This window comes from Balaenoptera acutorostrata, chromosome 5 (genome assembly GCF_949987535.1).
Source record: "Balaenoptera acutorostrata chromosome 5, mBalAcu1.1, whole genome shotgun sequence".
In the NCBI taxonomy this organism is placed as follows: domain Eukaryota; kingdom Metazoa; phylum Chordata; class Mammalia; order Artiodactyla; family Balaenopteridae; genus Balaenoptera; species Balaenoptera acutorostrata.
Genome location: NC_080068.1, coordinates 139004521 through 139031432, shown reverse-complemented (window position 1 = coordinate 139031432; position 26912 = coordinate 139004521). Strand labels below are relative to the sequence as shown.

General features: G+C 40.3%; 1 pseudogene; it reads left to right on the top strand.

Annotated features, from left to right (window-relative positions):
• Positions 1-25833, top strand: part of LOC130708211 (60S ribosomal protein L32-like) — a 102043-nt pseudogene extending 76210 nt beyond the window's left edge.
• Positions 25834-26912: the final 1079 nt, after the last annotated feature.

Sequence of the window (26912 nt, the reverse complement as noted above, 5' to 3'; positions counted from 1 at the left end):
CCTTCTAGCAAGAAAAGGAAGAGAAGCATCCTAGATCCCTTGTTCAGCTTTACCCTCCTCCAAAATCCAATTAAAATTAGTTCTGTTGGAACCAACTCCTAAGCAGTCGTCCCATCGTCTCCATCTCCTTGTTTCACCTGGACTTTTCAATAGGCTTCTTAATGTTCTCCCTGCCCGTCTCCGTCCACGCCATAGAGAGGTTCCCAACGTGCAGAGCTGATCATGTCAGTTTCCTACTCAATAATGCCTCCCCAGTGCCTATGGGATGGGCTCCACCCCTTCCCGGGACATTCCAGGCTCTTCATAATTAGACTCCTGTCTATCTGACCACTTTCGTCTCCTGGACTCTGCCTTGAGCTTATGATCTAGAAATACTGAATTAGCTGCACGTCTTAGAAGATGCCAGTTACTTTAATGTCTCTGTACCTTTTCACATGCTGTTTTCTCTTCCAGGAAGGTCCTCCCAATACATGCCCGCTCAGCAAATACTATTCATTTTTAAGTCTCAGTACAGGGAATTTGTCATCTGTGAAAACTTCTCTAACTCCTTTCCACTCACTGTTACGATTTTTCATGCCTGCTTTTCCACTGTAAAACAAGTATTATTTATCGAGTGCCTCCGATTGTCAGGCACTATATTACTTTCTTTACATATTTGTATTTAATTCTCAAGTCTGTCTATAAGGTAGATGCTATTTGACCAATTATACACATGATAAAATTGAGGCTTAGACTAATGAAATAGTTTCCCCCAATTCATAAACCTAGTAGACGGTGGATATGAGCTTTAACTCCAAGTTTATGTGACTTTGAGAGGCTGCTCTTTCTATTGTTTTAAACTGGATCTGTTCATGTCTTGAGAATAAGCACCATATGTTTCCATTTTTTTTTTTTTTTTTTTTTTTCCTTGTTTTGTGTCCTCAATTGGTTTTTCACTTCAGTTACTTTTTTTTTTTTTTAATTAATTAATTAATTTATTTATTTATTTTTGGCTGTGCTGGGTCTTCGTTTCTGTGCGAGGGCTTTCTCTAGTTGTGGCAAGTGGGGGCCACTCTTCATCGCGCTGCGCAGGCCTCTCACCATCGCGGCCTCTCCCGCTGCGGAGCACAGGCTCCAGACGCGCAGGCTCAGCAACTGTGGCTCACGGGCCCAGCCGCTCCGCGGCACGTGGGATCTTCCCAGGCCAGGGCCCGAACCTGCGTCTCCTGCATTAGCAGGCAGGTTCTCAACCACTGCGCCACCAGGGAAGCCCCCATATGTTTCCATTTTTATTTTCCTAGTGCTGAACACAGTGTTTGGTACAGACTAGATACTCAACAGTTACTGAACAAATAAAACTCATAAAGGATTCCATATATTTGTACTCCCAAGGTACCTTATACACATTATCTCTATTTTTCAAAACAACCCTGTGATAAGCAATGATATTACCATTTTTACAGTTGTGGAAACTAAAGCTTGAGCAGTTAAATGACTTGACTAAGGTCATATAGGGGGCAGAAGCTGTGTTTTCTCATTCCATAGCCCACGTTCTTCTCAACACGTTCAAGCACTGATGAATTATGTCTGTTCATTTTGGTCAGTCATGGCATGAGAAGTTCTTCAAGCCTTCACTATTTCTGCCTGATTTCCTAGAAAGCCTCACACTTATTCTTGAAGATTTTTCAGGAAAAGAAAGTTATGCTGTATTCCTTGTTGAATGCCAAACTTCCATGCTGGCTGCCAATGAATGGATTCTCTGATGACGATGAAAGAATCAACATCAAGGAAGGGATAGAGAGAGATGAAGAGCGTACGGTTCAAGTCCAAATTCATTACTGTTACCGTGCCCTTCATGGCATTCTGTGGTTTCATTGTATTCTTTCCATGGAGCTTTTTCTAACACAACTTGGCAACTTCCGTCCCCTTCTCTCTAGTGAGCCTGGCCTCTCAAATCCCCTCTCACACATCCAGCCTGTCGTTCCTGCTCTCTGATTTTACTTACACCCTCTGCACTGCCTGAAGTGCCCTTCTCTGCTGCTGTGCGCAGCTGAACCCATACAGCTCCCAAGGACAAGCTCCAGTTCCATCTCCTCTATGAATAATTTCCCATAGCTCCATCCTGCCCGCCCCGACCAAGCATAATGTTGTCTGTACCTTATATTTTAGTCTTGGTTACATAATTTGATTGCATTGCTCTATTCTGTTTGGCATCCTGTAATTACTTCAGCATCCAAGTTTTATTCCCAGGAATATTGCAAACTCCTTGACAGGAGGGGACCGCGCTATATATTTCTTTTATATTTCACACAGCGCATAGCGCAATTCTAGACAGGCCCTCCATAAATATTTATTGAATTAAATTGGCTATGGCACAGACTACATGTAAACCTATACAGAATTCCTTTTCATAAATGATAGGGGCCTAGACAAGAGGATTATGGGAGGGAACCACTGAACGTATTCAGTCTGGGCAAGGACACAGGAGAATGCGGGGCTATGATGCAGGTTCCAGAACAAAGAGTAGTAGGTAAGCTGGGATTTGGAGCCAAGGGTGGGAAGAGGAAGGCTCTGCAGAGTAGGAGGAAGGGGAGTAGTAACTGCGGTGAGAGCAGTGAAGAGAGCTCCGAAACAAGAGAGAGGCCTCCTTAGCAAAGAGGCTGCCGGGAACTTCTGTTTTTAGAAGTTATTAACAAGTTAAATAATTTGGCAATGTGTTCTTAGGTAGTCAAGAGATTTGCTAACCAAATATCTTGCTGGGTCAGCAAAATACCACTGCTCTCCATAATTTCTGCACAGGTGGAATGAAGTGTTTTCAGAGTTTTATTCATTAAAAACACCTCTATTTCTTTCTAATGCTCCTGTCTCTTGATTCTCTCTCTCTTTCTCCCTCCCCACATCCCACCCCCAAAACACACACACACTCACACACATACATATCCTCTCTTTCAATTGGATAGAATATCCATTCAATTCAATTGGATAGAATTGAATTGAATGGATATTCAATTGGATAGAATATCCAATTGAAAGTGACGATATTTGGGATGATAATATTCTCTCTTAAGTGACTAGATTCTTGAAAGATTTCGTGATTTTCTTTTCTTTTCTTTTTTTACTTCTATCTCGAATTTACGTGTTTGGGGCTATGTAGGAAGCTCATGTGTGGAATTTGACTTATTACAGATGATATTGATCCTAAAATTACTGTTCAAACACAAAATGACATATCAAACCGTTCACAACATTGATGTTTCCTGGGAATATTTCAATATAATAAAAAAAAAATCTGCCAGTTTTTTTTCTCTTGGCCTCATTTCTGTACTTGGAGCTTATGGTTTATTGCCAGGAACACTTTCCTGAACAGTTCTGAGAAGATAGAAAACGAATATGCCATAAACACAGATTGGGATTAAATGGCAACTCAGGGGGCTATTTTGTCAGTTTCCTTGCTTTCTGGTAGGAGAGAAATTATAAAACATTTCCATTCACTTTTGATTGCAATTGAAATCCTTAAATATCTCCAGGGAAACACGTACCACCAGCCCACTAGGAAACAGTTTCTGATGCCCCATAAATACTATCCAATATCAAGAAATTGTTCTCCAGGAGGAAATGCTTTTCCACCTCTGTCTCTCTTTCCTCCCGCTTCTTTTCCTTGTTCTTGGTGCGTTATTGTGAAGCAATGATTTGTTTCCATTTGAAAGCTTTCTGTTTCTGCTGAGGAGATAGTTTTATGGGATATCACAGATATTGCTGGCTGGCCGACCCATCTCAGAGCCACACCTTCATCTCCCAGTTGAGTGTGACCACATGACAAGGTTCTGGCCAGTGAGAGTAAACAGAGGATGCTGTTTACACACTCCCAGAACCATAAGGTAATAAATTGGTGTTATTCAAGCCACTAAAGTTTGTGATACTTTGTTACATCAGTGCAGCCACGGAGCAAAACAGTGTAGAGGTTTCTCAAAAAACTAAAAATAGAACTACTGTATGACCCAGCAATTCCACTCCTGGATATAGATCCAAAAAACCCAAAAACACTAATTTGAAAAGATACACGCACCCCAAATTTCACAGCAGCATTATTTACAATCGCCAAGATATGGAAGCAATCTAAGTGTCCATCAACAGACGAATGGATAAAGAAGACATGGCATACACACATAAACACACACACACACACACACACACACACACAATGGAATACTACTCAGCCATAAAAAGAATGACATTTTGCCATTTGCAGCAACATGGATGAACTGGAGGGCATTATGCTAGGTGAAACAAGTCAGACAGAGAAAGACAAATACTGTATGATATCACTTATATGTCAAGCCTAAAAAATACAACAAACCAGCGAGTATAACAGAAAAGAAGGAGACTCACAGATATAGAGAACAAGCTAGTGGTTACCAGTGAGGGGCAGGGGGGAGGGGAAACAGAGGTGGGAGAGTGGGAGCTACAAACTACTGTAAGATAAGTGTAAGATAAGTTCAGAGATAATATTGTACAACACAGGGAATCTAGCCAATATTTTGTATTAACTGTAAATGGAGTGTAACCTTTAAAAATTGTATTAAAAAGATATATGGAGGAAAAACAAAAAGTTTTAAAAAATGCAAAAAAAAAATTGTTACACCGGTAATAGGAAACGAATACACTAGGTTTGCCTGTTTCCCTACCCCATCTCTTTATTCTGAATAACTCCCCACCATCTCCCTCTTCTCCCCACTCCACCTTGTGCTATGAGGTCTGTTAGTCTGGTAAATCCATTGGAATTTTAGACAATAAAATAGAAATAGGCACTTACTTAAACTCCTGTTCCTTTGTGTAACTACTCTCAGGTGCTCAGTAAAGACAGCCACTTTCACACGTGAAGATGGCACTACTGAGCCCCTGTGGTCACAGCCCTCCTCACTTTGAACTTGTGTTACTGTAGCAACCTTCTCTGTGTTCTCCATACTACGTTTTATCTCTCTAACTGGATAAAACTGACCTTTCTAATACACCACGTTTATCATGGAAGTCTCTGATCAGGAACCTACACTGGCTCTCTTTTTCCCTAATAAACTGAGACAGTCTTCTTTTTAGCTTTCAAAATCTGATCTTACTCTGGATTTCTAACCTGAGCTTGAACTTTCTGTTTGATTGGGTTACTCTCTTCCTATCTGCTGTATCCCAAACCATAGCAAACCCTTGTCTAGCTTGGAATTATCTTCCCTTTGTTTTTTTCTTTTTTCTTTTCTTTTAAAATCCCCTCCCTCCCTCCCTCCTTCTTTCCTTCTTTCCTTTCTTTCCACTGACACTCTGTACATTCTTGAAAGTTTCACTTCAGTTACCAAACATCCTGACTCTTCTAATAACTGGTGACTTTCTGTTACCTGATCATTGAACTGTACTTGGTACCACCTATGTGGTTTTATTTGTGAGTTAAAGGTTATATTCCTGTAGTTCCTTTTGCCTGTGATTCAGGACAGAGCACATGGTAATAATGCACATGGATTCATACTTAGTTGATCTCATTCTCTCTTGCCTTCTGGACTCCTCCCTCATTACTGTGTAACCAATGGCAAAGATTCTCCATAGCGCTAACTGTGGACCGGGAGCGTGGGTTCAGAGGCTGTTAATGGGACCATATCTGAAACCTGCTGCAATCAGGATTGTGTTCTATCCCCCTGAGCAAACTGTCTGTGGAAATGCTTGGCAAATACTGGTTACTTGATCGACTGAACAGACATTTTAGAACACGCTCATAGTCTTGTTCATCACATTTACCTTTAAGTATGTAAGCATCACCATCACCACCACCATCAGCATCACCACCATCATCACCATCATCATCACCATCATCGTCACCATCACCATCATAATCACCATCATTGTCACCATCACCACCATCATCATCACCATCACCATCATCATCATCATCACCATCAGCATCAGCATCACCATCATTGTCACTATCACCACCACCATCATCATCATCATCACCATCATCATCACCATCATCATCATCATCACCATCATCATCATCATCATCATTTAAAGCTTCCAGTATTTTCTTGAAAATGTAACCCAGGTATCAGGTCTGAAACTTCTACCTTACTGGGGGTCATCTGTCCTTGATATTTAAATAAAATTTGGTTTATGTCTCCATTCCAGTGGAATACTCAATGTTTCTTCCATTATCTGTAGGCTTCCAGGGAAGTGACATTTTTCATAATCACTTCTGGCTGCGAGTTCCTACTTTGGTTCCAGGTTTGATTTCCAGTCTGCATTCTGCCCTCTTGGATGTTGTTTCTTTTCCTGTCTGATATTAGCCTGCTGCATATTGCCCTTATCCAATGTCTTTTCTCCTCAAAGTCCCACCAACTTAAGCTGCTGAGTATTGCAGATTTTATGAAGATTTAGGGGTTGATGGTGGTTGATCTGGAGGGTTAGAGGGTCTGTGTTCATTGATTCTATTAAAAGCATATTAGACATTCCTGTTCTACCCTTTAGATAGACCTGCCTTAAAAATTACTGATCATCTCTTCTGCCATGCCAGGGGAGCCTCTGTCCTCTTTAATTCCTCCTCTCTCCTTGTAGATTTTGATTCTTATCCATTTCTGGGGAAAAACCATTTAGATATTCTTTTGTCCTGCCTCAGAAGATTCAAGCCAAGCCTTGTGGGCTTCAATTTTGTAATCAAACACGTCTATATAGGTGTGTTCCTAAACAAAGATTGTTTCCTCCTTGAGAAAATTTCTGCTAGTACTGCACTAATTGTTTTTTCTCTTGTACTATTAATGGAAAATGTAAATCAGAATTAATTATGAAAATCATAAAATGTTACCATTCCATATCTTCCGGTATTTAGATTGTGGGTGATCATTACTTTCTTTTTTTTTTTTTAGAACTTTTATTTTCAACATTTTTGTAATGAATATGTATTTATTTGCAACTAGAAAAATGTGAACAAACTACTTTAATCCAAAATGAATACAAATAAAAGAAAAAATATTAAAACTGATGAATATATAGGTACATATTATTTATATTTTGAAATATTTATGTGTACTTTAGTTTTAGAATCGAAACTTCTAAAAGAGGATATATTTTAAGCAAGTTCTTTCTAAGGAGTTAATGCACTGTGGGTCTCCGATAAATGTGAAATGATATCTACTTGATTCACTCCCTCAGCTGACATACTGGCACTGCTTCAAGACATTAAACCATTTTATGAGGAAACTTGATGGGTACAAGTTATTGCCCCATTACCGGTGTAAGACACAGAATAAAATACCCTTCAGTTGGGCCAATGGGAATAACGCCTGTAAAGCAAGAATAACTTTGAAGAGAAGGAAATAAAGTGATCAAAATGGACACCAAAAATATTGAAGGAACACAAATATTAGAGAAAAATACGATGAGACAGAGCAAGATAATGACTATGAAACATGGGCCTTTTTTCTGTTTTGTCCCTGCTGCTATCACTTTGTTAAATCAACAATTCAGTTTGGGCCAGATGCTCTAGTGATTAAGCTTTAAATAAGGATATTGAAATAATCAAGACAAATGATGGAGTCATCCATTATCATAATATATTTTCATAATGCCAAACAATCCCGCATTTAATCAAGAGATTGTCAGGACAGGGAAGAAGTTGATAATTTGCAGTTGTAATGTAATAAAAATGTTATAATTCATGGATGAGACACCCAGACTACATCATGTATTATGAGTTTAACTTGACTTATAACTCTTTCTGGAATTTAAACTGTCAAATCCGACCATATGCGTTGACTTTTATAGTGATTTAACGAGTTGTTTGGTGAAAATAGATGTTGACAAAGTTACAAAATTTTCTTTTTTCTTTCTTTTTTTTTTTTTTAAAGATTGTTGTTCTCTCTTTGGATACTAGAGCTGGTTGTTTTGCAATAATCTAAGAGTTTCTCTTTCCCCATAATCCATGGATAGGATCTTGGCCTTGGCCTTGGATGGATTGTGGTCATTTTGCATGTTTGATCTTGGTGGATGGATCAAGGCAAAAAGAGCCTAACAGAACATGGTGATTAACCTCTGGTGGCAGCAAGATAATAGTGTTAAGTTTGGAAATAGGGGACCCAAAGCCCTAATATCTCAAGTATCACCTGATTCCCCAGGGAAGTGCCTCGTCTTCTGGATGTGGTTTGGCTTCAGCTTAGTGCTGCTGTTGCAGCTATTCAGAGTGCTGGTCTCGATGCTGGACTTGAAGGGTGAGTGATTATCTTGTAAGGACAAGCTCAATTCCTATGGAATCTCACAGGAGGATCTCAGCTACTGCTTGATGCTGTTGATACTGAAAAAATGAAATAATGCCGAATTGTAGTAGTAGCGTAGTAAAGTGTCTTCTCAAATGAGCTGTAATTTGAGCAGTCACACATTATCCACTCAGAGAGAAAAGTAAGGAATTACTAACTGGCTTATTATGTACTCTTTAATTGGTTCTGCTAACTTTTAGTTACGGCATAAGGGAATAAACAGGGAGTCCTGTTTTGGGCTTTGGCTAGGCCGGAGAGACATCATGAAATTTCCCTACATGATAAAAATGATTAGATGTACCACCATTTAGCAAACATAATAAGGCAATAACCCGTAATCTATTAAGAGCTGCCTAACGGTCCTGACTGCGTGGTCAGTGAGCCAGTATGAACGTAAAACTCCCTGGGAATAAAGAGATCTGATGTGTGGGAGGGAATGACCTCCTTTAGGGCACCGAGTACCCTGAAGAGTGATTTACTCTCTTGTCCTACAAAAAGCCATTTGCCTCACAGGGGTGATGTTTTTCTTAACCGTGAGTTTCAACTCAACTGCTACTGTTACCTGCTTATGTAAAGGGAAATGAACATTTGAGGTAACTACCTAAATCCTATGGACCAGTAAAACGCTTTTTCTTCAGTTGCCTTGATATTTCAGTCAAATGTTTTTTGGCCTCAGTGCTGATTGCCTTAATTTTGCATTTCGCTTTGGATGCACAGACTAGACTGTGTCATAGGAGGGAAAAATAGTAAAGCTGTAGAAGGAAAAGTTTTCCAAAGTGTTTGAGATAACCCATAATGCTATGTTAAAAGAAAATTTGCTTGTGCTACGCAGCCCAATGATAATTGATGCATTTTTATCTTTTAATATTTACTGTTTAAGCCAAGGTTTTAATATTTAGATCAATAAGCATGGCTTATTATCCAAAGGCTAAAACAATGGAGTTTGATGTTTTTAGCATCAGAACCTGGCCACTTCTACCACCTCCTCTGCTGACACCTTGTCTGAGGTACCACCACGTCACACCTGGATGGTTGTAAAAGTCTCAAAGCTGGTCTCCCACTTCCATCCCAATGCTGTGCTCCATTTGTCACACAGCAGCCAGAGTTTTCCTATAAGATGCAAGTCAATTTTTGCCATTTCCCCACTAGAAACTCTCCATGGCTTCTCATTTTCATTCAGAGCAAAGACCATGGTCCTCACCATGGCCAAAGGCTCTGCAAGATTGGTCCCCAGTCACCTCTCTGCCCACTTCTTGAGTCCTTGCCGCTGTTCCAACCACACTGTCTTCCTGGTCATTCTCTGACTGCTGGAAGCACCGTCTCCCCTTGTGATCTTTGCACTTGCCATTTCTTCCACCTGGAATGCATGGCTCAATTGTTCAGTTGCTCCAGACTCTCTGCTTAAATGGCTTCCTTATCAGAGAAGCCTTTTGCGACCACTCTCCATAAAGGAGATGATACTCTCAATACCCCTTTCTTTCCCTTATTCTTCTTCATAGAATTATCATCATCTGATATTTCCTGTATTTATCTCTGGATTTGTTTATTGCCAGGCTCCTCCCATCCCTAAGCATATGTACGAGGGCAGAGACTTTATATTTTTGTTTACTTTGCATGGCAGATTGAATTTTCCAAGATGGCCACAAGATCTCCTGTCTTCTTAGAATGTGAGATTGACACTCCTCCAGCAAGAGATGTCGGGGAGGGGGGAATGGGCTACGCTCTTCCACTTGAATCTTGGCAGGCCTGTGGCTACTGGCAGAAGCGATGCTATGTGATTTCCAAGGCTAACTCATAAAAGTGATACAGCTTCCTCCTGGTCCTCTAGGGATTGTCAGTCTTGGAACCCAGCCACCATGCTGTGAGGAAACCCTGGCTACAAGAATAGGCTGTGTTTCTTCGATGCAGTGATATCAATTGATGAGGTCCAGCATCGACTACCAGACATGTGACTAAGGAAGCTTTTGTGATGACTCCAGGCCCCAGTCACCATCTGACTGCAACTATATCAGTGACCCCAAGAGACACCTGCCTCGTCAACCTCCAGAATTATGTGGCATAATAATAAAATGATTGCCATTTATTTAGATTTTGGGATCTCTCATTTAGCAGCAATAGACAACCAGAACACTATGTCCCCCAGAGCCTGAAATAGTGCTTAAAACATACTTCCTCAATAAATATTTTCTGATTAGACAAATGGGGAAGAACTCTAGAGGTGAAAAGTATCCTGGTTTCTGGTTAGAAACTTCCTTTAGCCTTCTCCATTCTAATGGCAACTTTTGATTAATGAATTTACATGTTGTACATCCCTTGTATATTTAGAAATTTCAGGCTAGCAATTCTGTTTGAATTTTTGAGAATAGATAGCTCACAAGATCTGAAAAAAGGAAGGTTAAGCTTAAGCTTAAGAGGCTTAAACATATGGTCTTTTTTTTTTTTTTAGCGTTTTCTTTTTTTGAGTATTTAGTTACATGTACATATCTTTGACAGAGAGAATGTTAGTAAGTCTAGAAAAAGACATTCATGAGGAAGAGGCTAAGGTCTTGGTGTTATCTGTTGATTGCCTTTATCTTTGCCGTACAGGTGTTCCCCACTTTTCGAAAGTTCACTTTACATCACTTTGCTTTTATGAAAGACTTACATTGATACCTATTTTCACTAACCTAGATAAATCTGAAAAGGATTTGCATGTTTCTGAAAAGAAGTAAGAAGCAAAAATAGCGTTCAGTGTTTGTTTCGCAGGGGCTGTTGTAGAAGCAGTGGAAACCCTGAGTGGCAAGAGTGGTGCTGCCAAGCTCCTTCCCCGGGAATCTCAATTTATTTTGTGCATCGTTAGCAAGATGTGTCCTAAGGTACTTGCTTCTTTGCTTTACGCCTTTTTGGCTTACAAGAAAGGTTTTTGTAGGAGCAGCTCTACTTTCAGATAGCAGGGCAAACCTGTACTTCTTCCCAGTTGTAATTGCTCACATAGGGAATAGAAAAGCTTTAGCCTAGTTTACATTTTATACTATTACTATAGTAGAATTTCAGACAAAAGCAAGAAAGCAAAGCAAAGCCAAAAAAAAAAAAAAAAAAAGAAACCATTTTCAAAGTCACCATAACTCACATGAAGTAAAATTGTCTTAAAATGGGCTCTTTTCTTACTAAGAAAGACCTATTACACCTGAGCTGTACTGTTTTTCCTGTTCAGTACCCAGTGTCAAAGCAATGGGGAGTTCTCAGACTCAACCCTTACAAATGTCACCTGTGTTCAAGCGTAAAAGTCACCCGGCTAGATTCAGTCACTTTAGATACGAAGGAATCAAGCTTCTATCTTGGGACATTTCAAAGAGGTCCCGGAATGGCATTTCTTTCTTCATTCTTTGACTGACATTTGCTCGCTCTTCGTAGGCCTTCGCATCACGACCAACAGCTTTTCCATCACCCATCTGGCTGTTGAAGCATGAAACGGGGTTCCTGCAGAGATGTGAGGTAGGAGGCCAGGGTTGGCTGTGGGTTTTTTTCTCCGAAAACATGCAGGAGCTACGTAGGAAAGGGCCGCCTCATTTGCAGTATCATTCCGTTCTGTGTAAATCGCCCATCTCTGTGGCTCAGAGAGGAAACCTGAACAAGGAAGGGTACCTCAGGGTAGGGTAACCACCTCATAACTAATGCTTTCAACTCTCCCACCACTTTCTAGACCTCATCTCTGGGGAGAGCGGAGCCCTTCAGGCAGAGATCCTCGTGTGTCCCATGGCCCTTCGTCTCTCTATAATCTCGGTGATTTTCTCTCGTATTCCTGGGGGCTGACAGCAAGTTTGCAAAACAGCGTGAATGAAGAAAGTCACGTTAGAAATTTAGTGTGGGCTTAAGGCAGGGCTCAAGGAGTCGGACTTTAAGACCAGGCATTCAGAGACTGTGTAGCTATGGCGCAAGATTTGGGATGAGCATTGCTTATGCCCCAGGTGAGCTACCCCAGCTGCCTCTGCGTGGAGCAGAGACAAATCTTTCCTACCAAGTGCCAACTAAAGGATGTCGCTTGTCACGCGGCTCTACATGGATTAGCCATTAGCCACTGCAGTCGCTGACCTCCAACACATCCGGAAAGGAATTCAGGGTGGAGATCCGAAATGAGGCAGTCTGTGCTCTCGGAAAAACTGGCAGAATAGGCCTTCGGATAGTTGGATATTTTGGAAGGCTCAGGGTCTCTTATAACCTAATCTCAGAAGTGACCGATTGTTACTTCTGCCATCTTCTTTTGGTCACACAGACCAATCCTTTTCCAGCAGGGGAGGGAACTGTACAGGGTGTGAATATCAGGAGGAGGGGCTCATTTGGGTCCATCTCGAAGACTGGCTACCATATCTTCTATCCTGGATTCCATGTTTTTTCTCCTTGGTTGCCTGCTTCCTTTTGGTGGATTACATTTTTCTAGTGGCATCCTGAAAAAGGGTGCCTGGGCAGTAATCTTTTTCAGATGTGGCATTTGTGAACATGTCTTTTTTTTAAAAAAATTATTTATTTATTTATGGCTGTGTTGGGTCTTCGTTTCTGTGCGAGGGCTTTCTCTAGTTGCGGCGAGTGGGGACCACTCTTCATCGCGGTGGGCGGGCCCCTCACTATCGCGGCCTCTCTTGTTGCGGAGCACAGGCTCCAGACGCGCAGGCTCAGTAATTGTGGCTCACGGGCCCAGTTGCTCCGCGGCATGTGGGATCTTCCCAGACCAGGGCTCGAACCCGTGTCCCCTGCATTGGCAGGCAGATTCTCAACCACTGCGCCACCAGGGAAGCCCTGTGAACATATCTTTATCCTCATCCCTGAATAATGGTTTGGGTTTAGAGTTCTAGGTTGATAACATTTTTATTCAGAATTTTGAAGGCTTTATCCATTATCATGTAGTTTCCAGACTTCTTATTGTCAAGTCTGATGCCGTTGTGAATCTTCATTTTCATGTGCTCCCTGTCTTTGTGTTCTTGAAACTTTTAGGCTTTTCTCTTTATCCCCTTTACTCTGGAGTTTCATATTGTGTATGGGTTTTTTTCTTCTTCATACATTTGTGTATTGTCCTGGGTATGTGATGGGCTCTTTTAATTTGGAAACTCAAGCTCTTCAATTCTGTGAAGTTTTTGTTTTTATTTATTTGGTAACTTTCTCAGTTATCTCTTTCTGGGGTCATATTTATTGCATGCTTAACCTGTATTGATTCTCTGCTTTTCTTAGTATTATTTTTTCTACTTTCTACCAATTTTTCTTTGATCTACTTTCTGAAAGATTTTCTCAACTTTATCTTCCAAAACTTTTATTAATTTTTAAATTTCTGCTTTTATATTTTTTTAACAGCATTTTTTTTTAATTAATTAATTAATTTTTTATTTTTGGCTGCGTTGGGTCCCCATTTCTGTGCGAGGGCTTTCCCCAGTTGCGGCGAGCGGGGGCCACTCCTCATCGCGGTGCGCGGGCCTCTCACTATCGCGGCCTCTCTTGTTGTGGAGCATAGGCTCCAGACGCGCAGGCTCAGTAGTCATGGCTCACGGGCCTAGTTGCTCCGTGGCATGTGGGATCTTCCCAGACCAGGGCTCGAACCCGTGTCCCCTGCATTGGCAGGCAGATTCTCAACCACTGCGCCACCAGGGAAGCCCTGCTTTTATATTTTTTAACTTCCAAGAAGTCCTTTGTTGTTTGATGAATGTTTCTTTCCTTTTTTTTTTTTTTTTAAACAGTTTGTCCTTCCATTCTACTTTTATCATCTTGTCTAATTTTTTCCCCCGTTGGATGCTTTCTGAGAATGTTTGACTTAATAATCCTAGACTGTCTACTAGTGCTGAAGAGTGATGCATGACAGTTGATTGGAACAGTATGTGCAGAGGCAGGGCTTGTCAAGATGTGGGCTTTTATTGAGGGTAATTTGTTGGTGTTCTTTCCTTGATGGATATCTCAACTCTCAGTATTTATAGGTCTTTTTTTTTCTCTTGTATTGTTTAGTTTCCTCAGTGAAAAATTACCCAGTCTCTTGCTTACGGTGTGTTTGTTGGGGGATGGGTAACAAACTAGGCTGCTGGATTCTAAGAGCAGAGCAGGGTAAGGAGGATGGGAGATCTCATCACACCTTATGCATGATTTCACCCTGTTTTCCTCAGCTCTGGCTGGCATCCCTGAGTCTGGAGCTTGTCTGCGTTTAGGCTTTCAGTAAATTGGCAACATGGAGGGAGACAGGCAGTTACCTCATTGTAGCAGCTAAGGGAGGGGACTCAGGGCAAGGGGTTTAGCTGCTTCATAGACAGACTTTCAACCAGTGCGGCTCTGGTTTAGACTCAGCCTCCCCCCGGCCTTCACAAGCACTTCTGGTCTCCCGTCTGGGGAACATGCACTTTGCTGTTACTGCACATGGAGGGGCATTTATTAGAGCATCGGTTCTCAGAGTGTGGTCTCGGGGTCTGAAAAGTCCAAAGAATTTTTATAATAATACTAAGATGAGATTTGCCCTTTTCACTGACATACTCCCGTGAGCGTACGGGGGAATTTTCCAGAGGCAACATGATGTGTGATAATGCAACAGATTAAATGCAGAAGCAGATATGAGAATCTGGCTGTCTTCTGCTAAGCCAAACATTACTGAGGTTTATAAAAATGTGCAACAAAGCCACTCTTCTCACTATGTTTTCTTGGTTTGAAATATAAACTTATCTTTCATAAAATACGTTATTCACATTAACATGTACTGGATTTATTAATATTGTTAAGTGAATTAATAAATAAATACTAAAAGTTTCAGCTTTTGGGAAATATATATATATTTTTTATGTATGTATGTACACAATACCTTTATATATAAATATGTAAAATATATATGTATATATTTCCCAAAAGCTGATACTTTTAGTATATAACCAACATGAACAAAAGCTCTTCGAGGTCTTCAGTACTTTTTAACAGTATGAGAGGGTCTTGAGACCAAAACGTCTGAGGTCACTGTATTAGAATAATACTCTTGGATTCTTTCTTCTCGTGCCTTCACTCCTCCCCAGGTGACAAGAGTGACTTAATCGGAGAGTTTGGGAGAAGAACTGGGCAGGCACGGCTCAGCCCTTTCCTCTCACTTTTCTTTTACGTGATCCTAACTTCTTACACTTAAGATTTGCCTGTCTGTAACAGAGCATGTGTTCTTAACGGTTTTTGGCCGGGGGTCAGCTTAGGGCCTGTGGCACTGTCCTGTGATGAGACATGAGTTGCCCCATCATGGCTTGTGATTCTGATTGGGTAAATCTGTCTAATTCAGGGGTGGAGCTGGCAAGTCTATCTAATTCAGGCAGAATAAGCTATGTTTTCTCAGAAGAGCTTTATTTGTGATAAAGGAGGCATTTAACTTTTAAAGAAGTTTTGATTTTTGAGAGATTTTAGACTTACAGGCAAGTTGCAAAAAATAGTATAGAGCGTTCCTAGATACCCTTTGTCCAGCTTCCCCTAATGTTAATGTTTTATGTAACCACAGGACAGAGATAGAAAGCAGGAGATCACCGTACATTACAATAAACTAACCCACAGACCTTTTTTGAATTTCATCAGTTTTTCCACCAATCTTCTTCTGGTCCAGGATCCAATCCAAGATTTCACATTAAAAGTGACATTTTGATCTCCTGCTGCCCGGTTCCTGCATCTATGTCTTAACCGGTTGTATATTCAACTGAGAAAAAGCTGGGGGACAGGAGTTATTTAACAGTCAGCCTTGTCTCCCAGCACCTCCCAATGTTGAATCTTTCTAGAATTCTATGGTATGAAGAGATGAGTTCTTGTCTTCTTCCCCATGTTCTCCACTATGGTACTTTCTACCTTCTCCCTTTGACTCACTCAGTTGCCTCAAGTCCACATCTTTTCCAGCTTCCAGAACTTTGTTGCTAACTCTCTTCTGCTCTTGTCTGCCCTCGTGTTTCCTGTGGTTTGCTTTTTGGGTGACTTACACTCTTGCCCTCAGTCTAGGGTCAGTTGCCAAGCCCCACCCATGCTCTGAGAACTTGGGAGTTAATAAATTCTTATTCCTTTAATATTATTATTGGTTGGGTTTTAGAAAGAAGCAGCGATAAATAATAGTTTTAATCTCCTTGTTTAATTAGAATCTGACCCTTGATATATAATCCCCAATTTGTACATTATTTTTGCTTTTCAATGGAAAACCTCATTTAAATACTTTTAATGACTCTTGTACTTAAATGAAGCCCTATAGTCACTTTTAAAGCAAAACCATGACAAGATTAGGGGAAAATTGGGTAACTTTAAAACTAATTTTAGGTATATCTATTGTTTGTAATCAAACACATGTAGGCCCCGATTAGAATGCCTTTTGTAGCTTACCTTGAATTTCTTAGCTTGGAATCAAAAGACCCATGCCCAGGGATGGGTCTTATCCTTTAGGCTTGGCTGGCATCATGGTGCCTGCAGCTACTCACTGCTCAGAAATCAACTGTAGGTCTCTCCTAGTCACCTCTTCCTTCAGTTTCTAAAAAGGAAGAATTGCTGGAAGGAACAAACACTATCTTATCTCTGGTTCCCAGTTCCCAACTTTCTCCTATCATTTTCTCACACTCAGCTGAAAAGGAAGAGTGAGATTATGGCTATGTTATACTTTTCAATAAAGTATTTGGCTATCCTTAATTACTTTTCCTTAAGAGTAATCAGGTTCTCTACATTTACAGTATTTATAAGAAGAGTAAAACATTCTCTTCCTATCTCTTATATTAAAAATTTGCCTTGATACAGCTATTCCTTGTCTTTATACTTTTGCTTTTTATTTTAATTTACTATTTATTTATTATTGAGGTATAGTTTATTTACAACATTATATGTTTCAGGTGTACAACATAGTGATTCACAATTTTTAAAGATTATATGCCATTTATAATTATTATAAAATATTGGCTATCCCTGGGCTGTACAATATATCCTTGCAGCTTATTTATTTTATACATAGTGGTTTCTACCTCTTAATCCCATACACTTATCTTGACCCTCTCCTCTTCTTCCCTCTCCCCACTGGTAACTACTAGTTTGTTCTCTGTATCTGTGAGTTTGCTTCTTTTTTGTTATATCCACTAGTTTGTTATATTTTTAGATTCCACATGTAAGTGGTATCATACAGTATTTGTCTGTCTTTGTCTGACTTATTTCACCAGGCATAATACCCTCCAAGTTCATCCGTGTTGTTGCAAATGGTAAAATTTCAGTCTTTTTTATGGTTGAGTAGTGTTCCATTGTGTATATATACTACATCTTCTTTATCCATTTGTCTGTTGATGGACACTTAGGGTGCTTCCATATCTTGGCTATTGTAAATAATGCTGCTATGAATATTGGGGTGCATGTATTTTTATATTTATAAATAATGTGCTATATTATTTGTCGTATATTTAAAAGTTGCATCCATGACTTTCTCATAGGGTAGAAGGTGAGGGATGGGAATGGGGGTGGAGAAGGGAATGTAGGGGACAGTTTCCTTGACTGTGATGCTTTAGTTCTTAAAAGATTAAGATCTAGAGCACATATGACAAAATGGAAATGGGTGGAAATGGGTGTTTATGACATCATTGTTACTCTTTGGCATTTTAAAAATAATTTTTTCAAATTTATAACCATTTTTTTTTTAAAGCTGGATGTAGCTTGATTTTACTGGGAATCACAGTGACTACCTGGTCTTCTGTCATCTGAGAATGAATCATCTTCCATAAGTGAAAAGATTGTATCCAACTGAAACTTAACTTTTAGGTGTAAATGTTATTTCCTAGGCCGCACCTACCTTGGTAAACCTTGGGACGGTAGAAACAATAATTACAAAGCAGTACTTCTATGTATCTGTTCTCACTTGGTCTGCAGAAATTTCAGCCCTCTCAAATTTGGTAAAATGGTCTAGAGATCTCTAGGAAATGTCTGTGTCATAAAAACTTCAAAACCATCTCCTGTCCTGGCTAGCTACAATAATGACTCCAGGTATGGCAGATGTCTTACTCAGCTGTGTCACCAGTGTCCACCCAAGACACCAGAGCTGCCAGTGTTCGAGTTGCTTGGTGATTCTGGCAATGAGGGCACTGACCTCTGCACCCTTGAAATCTAGGTCATTGAATCGATTTCCACCCCTGGTGACAAGGTGTACAGAGCTGCTGCTACCAACACCTCACCATCACTGGCTCTAGTGTGGCTGATGTTTCACAGTCTGAAGGTCCCTTGGAGGCTTCAGAGAAGGAATTATTTTGGCTCTTATTGGTGCAACCTGCAGTGGGTGTGGGCTGGAGGACAGTCTGAGCGACAGTCACCTGCTATGCTCTCATTCACTTCTCTCTTCCAAGCTTGGGCCATTGACTCTGTTATTAGAATGAGTTTTTTCCTGGGAAGAACCTTGATCATCATTTAAGTAGACTCCTGGTGAGCCTGTCCCACTAGCCCCTGTGCAATGTCAGGATAGTAGAATAGATTCGAGGTGAACACACCTTAGACTCAAACTGGGACTCTGTTACAGGTTCTAAAGCGTGTATATTTTTAAAAACATGGTTAAAAAGGGACCTTACCTAATATGGAATATTTACCATCCTGACTTTAGAAATTATTTTTATTCTTCTAATGCAGGCAGCAGCAAAAAAAAAATGTCCTGGGTCTCTGAGAGTCATCTGTAAAATCAAAGCATAATAATGACTTTAGAATACATGCAAAACAGGACTCAAATATAAATATTGCTCAGGTCCAGAAGCAGGAAGTACAATACAAAACTGGCTCTATTAGCATGTCAGAAAGCTATTATGAGTTAAATTTAGTTAATATGTTATAAGAAAAAACATGTCAATCAGAAAAGGAGGTAGATGATCAGTGATGGAAGTCCACAAAGTCACGGAGGGAGATTTGCCATTACTTCCCAGCTCTGCCCAAGAGAAGTTCTCCTGGCCAGTGGACTTCATCTGTCTGGGGACAGGAACAGCTTTTTTGAAGTGATACAGCTGGCAAGTCCCCACATAGAACAATCAATCCCATTAAACGTCAGAACTTAAAGCCAAGTACTGTTTATCTGATTCCATGGTCACTAAGTTAAGAGGGTACAACTCAAGGTCCCTTTGGCAGTTAAATTTCTTGTTTTAAAGACATAATTTGCATTTAGATTTATGTACTAGTCCTTTGCAGTCAAGGTTAATTTGAGTACATCCATTGAAGAACGATCTACTTACTTTCAGGTTGTGAAAAAAATCAACTAGTTGAGCTTGCAAAGTTGAGAAAAAGATTCTGGAGAACTACGAATTCACTGAAGTGCCAACATGAGGATTCTTGGTAGTAAACTCCCACCTTGGTAGCACCCTACCATGGCAGATAGCCCACAACAAAAGTAATGCAATTACATTAGAATACTTAGAATACAGAAAAGAGGGGCTTCCCTGGTGGCGCAGTGGTTGAGAGTCTGCCTGCCAATGCAGGGGACGCGGGTTCGAGCCCTGGTCTGGGAAGATCCCACATGCCGCGGAGCGGCTGGGCCCGTGAGCCACAACTACTGAGCCTGCGCGTCTGGAGCCTGTGCTCCGCAACGGGAGAGGCCGCGACGGTGAGAGGCCCGCGCACCGCGATAAGAGTGGTCCCCACTTGCCGCAACTAGAGAAAGCCCTCGCACAGAAATGAAGACCCAACACAGCCAAAAATAAATAAATAAATTAATTAATTAATTAAAAAAAATACAGAAAAGAATCAGTCACAATTTCACCGATATTACAGTTTTGATGTTACTGTTAATTTTGAGTGTATTTACGTGTAATCATTGTGTGTGTGTGTGTGTGTGTGTGTGTGTGTGTGTGTGTATGCGTACGTGTGTGTTGTATATATAATTTAGGTCCTGGCTTTTTTTTTTTTTTAATTAAAATGGTAAATTTTATTTTATTTAAATTCTTTTTTTAATTTATTTTTTTGGAACTTTATTGTATTTATTTTTTATACAGCAGGTTCTTATTAGTTATCTATTTTATACATATTAGTGTATACATGTCAATCCCAATCTCCCAATTCATCACACCACCACCAACACCACCCCGCCACCTTCCCCCCTTGGTGTCCATATGTTTGTTCTCTACATCTGTGTGTCTATTTCTGCCCTGCAAACCGGTTCATCTGTACCATTTTTCTAGGTTCTGCATGTATGTGTTAATATACGATATTTGTTTTTCTCTTTCTGACTTACTTCACTCTGTATGACAGTCTCTGGATTCATCCATGTCTCTACAAATGACCCAATTTCGTTCCTTTTTATGGCTGAGTAATATTCTAAAAAATGGTATATTTTATTTTATTTTAGTTTTTTATTGAAGTATAGTTGATTTACAATGTTGTGCTAAATTCTGCTGTACAGCAAAGTGATTCAGTTATACATATATATACATTCTTTTTTTAATATTCTTTTCCATTATGGCTTATCATAGGATACTGAATACATTTCTCTGTGCTATACAGTAGGACCTTGTTTATTATCCATCCTCTATATAATAGCTTACCTCTGCTGACCCCAACCTCCCACTCCATCCCTCCCCCAACCCACTCCCCCTTGGCAACCACAAGTTTGTTCCATATGTCCGTGAGTCTGTTTCTGTTTCATAGGTAGGTTCATTTGTGTCATATTTAAGATTCCACATATAAGTGATACTATATGGTATTTGTCTTTCTCTTTCTGACTTACATCACTTAGTATGATAATCTCTGCATGTTGCATGTTGCTGCAAATGGCATTATTTCGTTCTTTTTTTATGGCTGAGTAGTATTCCATTGTATATATATACTACATCTTCTTTATCCATTCATCTGTCGATGGACATTTCCATGTCTTGGCTATTGTGAATAGTGCTGCTATGAACCTAGGGGTGCATGTATCTTTTTGGATTAATTTTTGTCTGGATACATGCCCAGGAGTGGGATTGCTGGATAATATGGTAATTCCCTTTTTAGTTTTCTGAGGAACCTCCATACTGTTTTCCATAGTGGCTGTACCAATTTACATTCCCACCAACAGTGTGGGAGGGTTCCCTTTTCTCCACACCCTCTCCAGCATTTGTTATTTGTAGAGTTTTGTTTTGTTTTGTTTTTTTAAAGACACTATTTTTTAGAGCAGTTTTAGGTTCACAACAAGGTTGAGACGAAGGTACAGAGAGTTCCCATATTCTCCTGCCCTCACACATGCTTAGCCTCCGCCATCATCCCCCACCAGAGTTATACATAATTACCCAAAGTCCATAGTTCACATTATGGTTCACTCTTTTTTTTTTTTTTAACATCTTTATTGGAGTATAATTGCTTTACAATGGAGTGTTAGTTTCTGCTTTATAACAAAGTGAATCAGCTCTTAGTGTTCTACATTCTGTGGGTTTAGACAAATGTATAATGACATGTTTCTACCATTATAGTATAATGCAGAGTAGTTTCTCTGCCCTAAAATCCTCTGTGCTCTGTCTAGTTACCCTGTCTTCCCCCTCCTCCATCCCTGGCAACCACTGATTCTTTCACTGTCTCCATAGTATTGCCTTTTTCAGATGTCATATAGATGGAATCATACAATATGGAGTCTGGCTTCTTTCCCTTAGTAATATGCATTTAAGGTTCCTCCGTGTCTTTTCATGGCTTGATAGCTCATTTCTGTTTTTTAAGTTTTTATTGGAGTATAGTTGCTTTCCAATATTGTGTTAGTTTCTACTGTACAGCAAAGTGAATCAGCTATTTATGTCAGAGAATGTTTTGCCTATGATCTCTTCTCTAGGTCCTGACTTTTTAATTAAGCGTTTCTTGATGTGTTTCACAAATTTTTATTGAATTGCTGTTATTTTCTAGGTGTTTCTTAGGTGCTGGGTGGATAAAAGCTTTTGCCTTCAAGGAATGTACCTTCTTAAGTGAGGGACAGAAAAGAAACAAAGGAAAGCTCAAACAGGTGGCATGTCTGGTGGCAATCAATGACAGGAAGAGTAAGTAAAGCAATGGAAGGAGGGAGAGAGTGATGGATGTGCTCCAGGATGGGGTGGATCAGGGAAGACTTCTCAGAGGAGGTGACAGTGAATAAAGGTCTCACTCAACTCTCAAGAGGATGCAGTAGTAAATGAAAAGAGGGAAGACCTAGATTGAATAAGACTTGGGATTACTGATGTCTGTTACTAAAAGCCAATTTATTTCTTCAGACTTAGGAGTGGGTGAGATATATTATGGCTATTAAATCTTTATTAGCACTGGCATTTTAGAATACTGGACATATTTATTATCTCAAAATGCAGGCGTGTATATTTGTATGCACGTTCATTGGAATAAAAGGGGAAGAGTAATGTGTAAGTGTGAATGCTTCCATGTAAGAAAGATTCATCTGGCCCTCCTGAAAGATTCCAGATCTTTCAAGAATCTTACACTCTCGCTGTATATTAAACACTAAAATAAAGGAACTGACTTTAGTGCCGTGACATACTAGGTATAGTCCCACTCCTCCAAAGACTTTCCTATCACTTGTAAGATTTTCACTTTGTATTCCCCAAATTCGAGTCTAGGTTCATGTCCTTGATAAGGTTTTCACAGTCAGTCAACAAACAGCTGAATCAAATTTATTATGAGGTGATTTTTGACTCTGCTATTTCCTGCTAACCTCTTTTACCTAATCAACACTTATCATGCTCATATTATGTGCCAGCTATTAAAGAATTGAGGCCAGAGATGGAAGACAAAATCCTTATCCTGACAGAGGATCATTTCCTCTCGCAGGGGAAACGATCAACGTGGCAGGACAGATGCTGTGGTGGCGACAGTGCGGGGCGTGGAGAACAGGGGCCTGGGAAGGCGGCCTGTGCGGCCTCTAGGGTCCTCATTTTAAAAGGAGACAGGATATCAAGGACATGTGCCAAAATTTAGTTAGCAATTTCCTTATTTGTTGTATATGATGTTTGCTTCTAATTTTTCATTGATACAAAATAGAAGCAATTTCACTTCTAGGTGTATACCCCAAAGAATTGAAAGCAGGGACTCAAACAGATATTTGTACACTAGCACTATTCACAATAGCCAAAAGGTAGAAACAGTCAAAATGCCCAATAATGAACAAATGGATTAACAAAATGCCATATATATATATATATATATATATATATATATGAATATTATTCAGCCTTAAAAAGGGAATGAAATTCTGATGCATGCTACAATATGAATGAACCTTGAAATATTATGCTAAGTAAAATAAGCCAGACACTGAGAGACAAATATTACATGGTTCCACTTATGTGAAGTACCTAGATTAGTCAAATTTAGAGACAGAAAATAGAATAGTGGTTACCAGGAGCTGATGAGAGGGGGGAATGGGGAGTTATTGTTTAATGGGTACAGAGTTTATGTTGAGAATGATGAAAAAGTCCTGGAGATGGATACTGGTGATGGTTGCTCGACAGTGTGAACATACTTAATGCCACTGACAGTGCACCTAAAATTGGTTAAAATGGTAAATTTTTATGCATGTATATTTGATCACAGCTTTTTTTTTTAAAAAAAGATAAGCTGAGATGACATTCCAATGTATATAGGAAATGCATATGTCCTAATATGTAATACAGATTTCCCAGAATTTGGATTATTTCCTTATTCTAGAACCCCGAAGAAATCTTACTGGATCAGAGTTTATGGCATTTAGTAAATATCATCACATTATTTTGTGAGAACAACTGCGCAAGTTTACAGTTCTCCCAGGTACATATACAAGTACTGATCTCATTATTCCTATGCCAATCCCTATCCCTGACTAAAGGAAAGAAAATAGTTTTGAAAATTCACAGTACCAGTGAAGAACTAAACCTTGGGCTTAGGATCCACATTAAATTATAAGTAAAAAAATGCCTTGTTTTAATATGCACTTCTTTATTAGTGAGGTTTATACTCTCTTGGTATCTTTTTTTTTAAATTTATTTTTATTTTTTTTTAACATCTTTATTGGAGTATAATTGCTTTACAATGGTGTGTTAGTTTCTGCTGTATAACAAAGTGAATCAGCTATACATATACATATGTCCCCATATCTCTTCCCTCATGCGTCTCCCTCCCACCCTCCCTACCCCACCCCTCTAGGTGGTCACAAAGCACCTAGCTGATCTCCCTGTGCTATGTGGCTGCTTCCCACTAGCTATCTATTTTACGTTTGGTAGTGTATATATGTCCATGCCACTCTCTTTTTTTTTTACTGGATATATTTCCTATTGTGTGGGTTCTCTGGGTTTCTTAGAGTATTTAAAAATTCATTTCTCGCTTTGTTTAAGACAGCTTAGCAAAACACATATACAACAACAGGGTGTTTTAAAAGTGAAGAAAATTGGAGCAGAGGGAAACTAATGGTAGGAAAATAAAATGACGACAAGGTAAGTTATTGAATATGAAGTTTGCCAAGGGATCTGGCTGGAGGAAGGCAACACATTTGCCAATGAGTTTTCTGGAAGCCAATGGAAAAGAAGAGAAACAGGACCCATAGTTTCATGAGCTCAGCTGACATTTTCTTGGTTAACACCACATTCATTCCTGGTATAGACTGAAACACATTCTTCCCGTGGGTTCACATGCTAGACTGCATCAAAAATCACAGGAGCAATATTTTCCATCCCCTGTGATTTTTGCAAAACATTTTCACTCCCACACAAGAGGTGGAGTCTATTTTCCCCTCCCCTTCAACCTGGGTTGGCCTTGGGATGGCCACCCTTGATTAACAGAACGTGGCAGAGGTAAGGCTACGTGGCTTCTGAAGCAAGGCCATCTGTGAAAGGCAACACAGCTCCCCCCTGGCTCTCTCTCCTGGGACAGATGCCTGGGAAGCCTCGAGCCCACCTGCGAAAAATCTGGCCACCTTGAAGCTGCCATACGGTAGAGACCACGTGTTGGAGATGAAGAGGCATATCCAATCAGAATGGAGCTGAGCCGGGTGGAGAAGAGCCGTCCCTGCTGAGCACTGCCCGGGTTGCAGATTCATGAGCAAAAATAAGTTTTGTTTGTTGCTTTAAGCCCCTGTGTTTTAGGGTGATTTGTTATGCAGCAATAAGTAACTGCAACAGTTTATTTAAAGAGAATAGAGAAACTTCAGCAGCGCTCTTCCTCGGCGCTGCCTAAGGAGGTGGCAGCCGTCTCCTACTCGGCGTCGTGGCCGCCCTCAGACCCCTCTTGAAGCCCAAGATCATCCAAAAAAAAAAAAAGGACCAAGAAGTTCATCCGGAACCAGTCAGACCGATATGCCAAAAGTAAGCAGAACTGGTGGAAACCCAGAGCCATTGACAACAGGGTGCATAGGAGATTCAAGGGCCAGATCTTGATGCCCGACATCGGTTACCGGAGCAACAAGAAAACAAAGCACATGCTGCCCGGCGGCTTCCGCAAGTTCCTGGTCCACAAGGTCAAGGAGCCTGAAGTGCTGCTGATGTGCGACAAATCTTACTGTGCTGAGGTTGCTCGCAGTGTCTCCCCCGAGAACTGCAAAGCCACTGTGGAAAGAGCAGCCCAGCAGACCATCGGAGTCACGGGTCCCAACGCCAGGCTGCGCAGCAAGAAAACGAATAGGCAGCTCGTGTGCACATTTTGTTTGTGTTAATAAAACCATAAAACTCAGCCGAAAAAAACAAAACAAAACAAAACAAAACCAAAAAACCTTCAGTAACAATCTTTTATAGCATCAGTGTGCCAGACACACATGGGCTCAAGAGCTGTTTTGTCAAGGGCTCTGTAAACGCTGCAGTCAGAAGCCACAGTGCCTATCAGTGGGCTTTGGAAACAAAGCAGTTTGAATGCCTTTGAACTTTCCTGCACATTTTCGGAAACACGTGTGTCACTTTTCTTATCGGTATTCTTACAATGTGCTCATAAGTAATCTTGAGTACAGACAAATATTGAGAGTTTCTTCTTAAAGACCATTTAACTTTCATAGAGAACATCTTATGTAAAACAGTTTCCTGGTAGAGGCTTATATTCATTTAATGGCAAACTATAGGATATTCTAGACTCTTTTTTTGTTGAAGGATTCAGGTAAACCAGAAATAGATTCCAGATACCTGCTAAGTGCTCAAACCAAATGTGCATAATTCAAATCTATTATTCGAAAGGTAGACGAGTGTTTGGGAGGTTTGATTCTCTCTCGTCCCTCTGATTAATGCCATGGTTAAGCTTCCATGATTGGCAAGCTTTCCATGGATGGGACCCAAAGGAGGGCGAGAAAAATCTGGGTCTACCCAGGAAAATTGTGACTGACTGAAGCTTTACATGGGACCTTCGCCTCTGTGATGCTATTTACTGCTCTACCAGAACTTCCACTGGATGACAAATTCCTTTAGGAAAAGGAGGCAGGTCTTACTACAGCTGTGGAAGCTGGCAGAGAGCCAGAATGTACCTAGCAGGCTGTTATCATTGTTAAAAATGTGAGCATGGACTCGGGGTCCAGAGATCCTGGGCCTAAATCCCGCTGGTACCACTCACTAGCGGAATAACTTCAGGCAAACTATTTAACCTCTCTGTGCCTCAGTTTCTTCCTCTATAAAAATAGGAATGCTCACAAGGGTTAAACGATTTAAAAGTCCCTAGAACAATGTGTGGCATAGGAGAAGTGTAAGTGTCAGCTATTGCTGCTACTACTGCTACTTCTACTATTACTACTACCTATTAGTAATGGGCACCAGT